The sequence below is a fragment of the Branchiostoma floridae genome, unplaced genomic scaffold, assembly GCF_000003815.2.
Source record: "Branchiostoma floridae strain S238N-H82 unplaced genomic scaffold, Bfl_VNyyK Sc7u5tJ_873, whole genome shotgun sequence".
NCBI classification, from domain to species: Eukaryota; Metazoa; Chordata; class Leptocardii; order Amphioxiformes; family Branchiostomatidae; genus Branchiostoma; species Branchiostoma floridae.
The window spans coordinates 41,902-47,521 of NW_023365955.1; the positions used below are offsets into that span (position 1 = coordinate 41,902).

General features: G+C 45.4%; 1 long non-coding RNA gene across 1 annotated transcript; it reads right to left on the reverse strand.

Annotated features, from left to right (window-relative positions):
* Nucleotides 1-128: 128 nt before the first annotated feature.
* Nucleotides 129-3,510, reverse strand: LOC118409045. Its single transcript, XR_004830397.1, has 3 exons — nt 3,353-3,510; nt 1,361-1,562; nt 129-331 (listed from the first exon to the last, which is right to left on the reverse strand). It is a non-coding gene; the product is annotated as an uncharacterized LOC118409045 (long non-coding RNA).
* Nucleotides 3,511-5,620: the final 2,110 nt, after the last annotated feature.

Genomic DNA, 5,620 nt, shown 5'->3' on the forward strand with positions numbered 1-5,620 from the left:
TGCATTTGCAACAGGTACAGGTACAGGAGCTAAATACCAGATGAACACCAGACTTCTACTGAGTCCGTCATCAAGCAAAGTAAGACAACATCTGTTCTCGTTCATGCCGCTAGAAGGCGCAGCTCACCTGTCATACACCAGGATGTCGTCCTTGGCAGCGTGCAGCTTCCCCCAGATGTCCTGAGACCAGGAGTCCTGGTAGACCGGGAAGTTGGCCCTCCTCTCCAGCTCGCCGCGGTACCACCAGCTCGCCCAGCCCCAGTGGTTCACGGCGCCGAAGAAGATGTCCGACTTCCCCTCGCTGTACAGCTTCTGTCGGAGAGCCTCCAGACTGGAAAGGAGATGGCAAGGGTTTAATTGATTCCAGAAGTATATTTCTTCTACTCTTATTTCTACTAAATCATCACCACAGGACAGGAAGACCACTTCAAGGTGTAAAGCTGGGGTCACACATGCGTATATATTCAAGTCCGTTTGAGGTGCGTATGAAGCTTTTAGTCTCTACCAGGCTCCACAGGTCGCGGGGAAAATAGCACAAATCGGACAAATATAGATACATAACATGCCAGATGAGTTAGCTGACCGAGAAGTATGGTTAGCAACCCAGCTAACTCGTCTGACATGTTACTTGTTTACGTTTGTACAATTTCTATTATTTTTCCAACGACCTGTGGGGCCTGGTGGAGGTAAATACTCCCATGCGCGCCTCATACGGACTTAAATATATACGCAGGTGTGACCCCGCCTTTACCCGAGGCCACTGCAGGCGTACCGGGTCTTTGATCATGAATGATATTGAATAGCATCTCTTCTCCCCAAGAAGGTAACGCTAAGGCCATGTTGATTTGGTTATATGGTCATGTGGATGACGTCGACGCGCGCATCAATATTCATCCGTTTCAGCGAAAAGAAATAAGTTTTTGACCATACTTTGAACCGTACGAAGTAGCTGTAAATGAGCCATAAATTGAGAGAAAAATCGGAAAACGGACACTGATGTCTTTGAATGCCAATATAAATTCCAAGGTCAAAGAAGAATTAGATATACCATACTCTGTGTGTTTAGTCATCTGTTCAACCTTCCTGTCCACTTAGATTTGATAATGAACGTAACTTCAAATAGTAGTTACTCAAGCAACTGGATGTGGTTTTGGAAACGGTCAGACGTTTCAATTAGCATCCAGTTTTTGGCGTATCTTATTACCTGGATGTCTAACCTTCATCGACGAACGCAGCTTCTTGGGGGAGGGGGAGGACTTTTTTAATTCGTACGCTCGCACCAGCCAGTTTGGGGGCACGCAGAAGGAGTTACCCCTATAATCAAATCAACATGACCTTAGAGAGGGGAGGGTACCCTTACCTGGAGACCTCCCCCTGGCAGAAGGGTCAGGAGCCGATGGGGAACTTCATGACAATGACCTTCCCCTTGTTGTCCGCCATGGGGCTCCTCCCCTCCGCCTCCCAGTAGGCAGGCGGGCCGCACATCTCCTGCGCACAGGTCAGTGAACCCAGCCAGAAAACTACCAGGCACAGGGCCGCCGTCTGCAGCAATCCGCTCATGACTGGGGTGGGAAGGAGGGAGGAAGAGACGGGGGAAGGGAGGAAGGAACGACGGAGAGAAGGAAAGAAGGGACGAAGAGATGTGCAAAGAGTAGAGATGAAGAAAGGAAAGGAGGAAAACACAAGGAGAGGAGATATGGAAAGATGGAGGAGAAGAAAAAGACAGGAAGAAAGGAGAGACGGAAAGAAGGGTGGAGAAAGGTGAAAGAGGGGAGATGGGGAAGAGAATTGAGGAAAGGAAGGAAACACATCGAGAGGAGATACGGAAAGATGGAGAAGAAGAAGAAGACAAGAAAAAGGAGAGACAGAAAGAAGGAAAGAAGGAACGACGAAAGGTGCAGAGAGGAGAGGTGGAGAAGAAAGGAGATCAGGAAAAGAAGGAAACACAAGGATTAATGGAAGAGGAGAAGTCAGGAAAGAAGGAAAGAAAGGGTCGAAGAAACGTACAAAGAGGAGAGATTGAGAAAGGAGATGAGGAAAGCAGAAAACATAAGGAGAGGAGATACGGAAAGATGGAGGAAGGGAAGAAGACAGAAAGGAGAGAAGAGAAGAATGGACGAAGAAAGGTGCAAAGAGGGGAGATGGGAAAGGGAAATAGGGAAAGGAAAGAAACACATCGAGAGGAGATACGGGAAAATGGAGGAAGAGGAGAAGACGGGACGAAATTAGAGAAGGAAAGAAGAGACGAAGAAAGCCGCGAAGAGGAGAGATGGAGAAAAGAGATGAGGAAAGGGAGAAATTGATGAATTTCAGGGGGCCCGGAAAACGGAAAGATGTATGAGAATAGACAAGAGAATGTGGAGGAGATAGAGAAGAAGATAATGGACAAGGGGAGGAAAAAAGAGGAAACGGGAATAAAAAAGAAATAGTTGTAAATCACAAAATCAGCATCGCTGAGAGTATAGCTAAATTGGTAGACCGGCAGTGGCAAACATGTTCGTCTTTTTCATCTTTGTAGTGTAGTCGTGTGTAGTCGTCTTCTGAAGCTCCTCATCTTTCATCACACCGGCCATGCAGCTGTAGCCCATCACGTGAAACCACAGTCTATTATACAAACCTGTAGCCCATCACGTGAACACGTGTCTATTATACCATCCCCAGTGCCGTACGGGCTTACTGTCTGATCCCTGAAGCGGTACCACATGGCAGCCAGACAAACCGGGGCTCAAGGCCAACAAGATAAAACCGCAGCTAGTCTAAATTAAGCTCCGCACCTTGGAGGACTCTTAACGAGGACAAGGGTGTAGTCTGGACTCACGGGATGGGCTGGCACGCGATCTTAAGCAACGTCTATTCAAGCATCGGAAAGGAAGCGTTGGTTTCCTCCTATACATGAATGCGTACGGAGTCCAATAGCTTATCAAGACTCTTTCAAGTGTGTGTTCCTGTTTTAGATGAAATGAGAACGCATTCTAAAACATTTTTTGGGGGGACCCAATTGTTTATACAAGTATCAGATATCTACAGGACATCTACTTTGTTAAATTCTAAAAGAAATTTATAATAATCTACCTCTAACCTGAACCTACCTGTTGCGTGAATGAAAAATAGACCCGTGGTCCGTGGATGCAGTAAATCTTGTGATTCAGCGATAGTCGGATAGATAAAGATATCGCTGGAAGGCCTGAGATTTTGCCACGTATTGAGCCATCCTTTCGCTTATCAATATGGACACTAAAATCGTGCTTTTTTCACTCCTAGTTTCGAAACTTATACCATAAAAATCCATGAACAATGTTCTAAACCTACGAATGTAAAAGTTTAACTGTACAGCACAAACCCAGTGTCTTACCTGGCTTCTGAAGAGAACTTCCAGCTCCCACAGACCCAGACTACAGAGACCGGCCGGCTTCTCTCACGGCTCGGAAAAGTGCCACGACTGATCGGTCAGCCGGCTACTGGGCATCACGGGTTAAGTAAGGCTCATTTAAAAACCAGAAGATTTTATTTCTGAAGTGGGGAGATTTATTTTAATAAAAACGTCTTAAAATCGACTGAGCATACAACAAGTTGCGACAGGGATAATGCATATGATATCGCTGCGGTTTGTTTTGAAATGTATGTTTACAAAATGTAATTTTAACTGGTGTTGATATGATTTATGAAAGTTCCCTCCTACTGTACATAAATCGTACAGCTCATGTTACGAAATGATGTTCTAACTGATGCCACATGTACGAGTCCGAGATGAGAAGCAGACGTGCAGTTGATTGACAGCTTTGACAGATGGTGTTATGTTTACTGTGTGTCAGAAGGTCCATCTGTCTTTGTAAACAGCTTCTGTATTTGTTTTGGATGACATAATGGGTTATAAGGGGCACCATGATTGATGCATGAAAAATGGTCTATTCTTCTCCAAGCAGATGTTAGGGGTGCGCAATTTCAAAGATTTTTGACAATCCTGGCCTCTACGTGGGACCGCGTGGCGTAACTGATCACAACTACAGGGAGTTTGGCCTAGAGGCCAGAGGTCCTGGGATCAAATCCTATCATACTACCTACTACATGCTACCGACCTTGTGCTCTTCAGAAGACACTAACACGGCTTTCCTCACTCCACCCCGGGTGTAAAAATGTGTACCTTTTGGTTTAGGAGGTAAAATGCGGTAGAAGTAGAGAGATGGGCTGCACCTCCCAATGTCGTGCCACACAGTGGATGATATCTATAATAACCCACTGCCCAAGACTAAAAAAGTCTATACCACCTTTACCTACCACACGTATTGTAGGTGTCTGTAGAGGGAGTTAATGCAGAAAGACTTGCAAGCCAGGAAACTTTACAGTCGCCCACCCAACATCTGCTCGGAGATTATATCTTCAGACAGTGAGTAGACTACGTCTGACAATGAGGCGTCTAAGTCTTTGAACCTTTGCTTTGTTGTGTCTTGCATAGCTTCTTTGTTTATTATCTTTACGTTTAGCGGTTAGAATATGCGGAATGGCCTTGAGGACCCTTGAGGGTTTCGGGTCGCCTTAGCTTGTATCTGGATGGTTGGGGGGTTCAGACCTCGGCGGGGTCATACCAAATACTTAAGTTCAAACATTAAAACATGTACAAACTGCTTTCTATGCATAGCACTTATGAGAAAAGGTTCGAGACTGAGACTGTGAGAGTAAAACACAATCCAGTGGACTAGCCCCCAACTGTACGCCCATGGGCTATAGTTTTTCAACGGAGATGTGCACTACCCCTGCACATCGAAAGGTGTGGAGAGGTTTTGGATGAACTAGTCTGTGTGAAACAAACTCTGCTGTCCGGGGTTGTAACTGGCCCCTCCCCACAGGAGGTCGGTGGATGTTGGGCGGGCTACTATAATCGAGATTAAGACGATCATGCTATGAATGAACTAACTCTGAGGTTATCTAGTCAGAATTGTCCATGGCTGTTACCAGGCGCAGAGCCCATTGTATGAAATATCTTATTATAGTTAAATAGATGAATAAATAATAAATAGTTATAAATAATCAAGGCCGTGAAAACACAAAAATATCATCAGACGCAGATGTAACCAGACTGTTGTCTTGTTGTCATCTCAAATGTCCAACAACAATCTTCTAAAAGTAGATATGTTGGCACATAAGCGTTAACATGATATGGATCATAACAAACGTCTGTTTATGTGTATGTTTATCAGGGCATTCATAGCGGACCAAAGAGACTTGCGTAAGAGCTGCGGCTATAGACGTGTTGGACGCATGCGCATCCCGTCTTTGTCTTTTTCAGTCACCTTGTTTTCCGAGGATTGGACAGAAGCGCCTAATTACGTATGAAAGAAGTATAGACAAATTCTCTTCTTGCTGGGATGACAGTGGCCTGAAAACCCAAGAATCAGTTTTTGACGAGTATTGGAGAGGAAATAGAAATAAGGATGAATACCAATGTACCTGGTTTCCAGTTACTGTCTCTACATTTTCCGACAAGAGTATGAGGTGACCCGGTGTGCTAATAACCCCCTCACATTAGGCGAAAATCGATCGGACGACGAGTCTGCGAGCTCTAAATTACGAGGAGGCATGGCCCTGCTGCCGACGAAGAAATGGCAGAGTTCCCCCTTCCCGG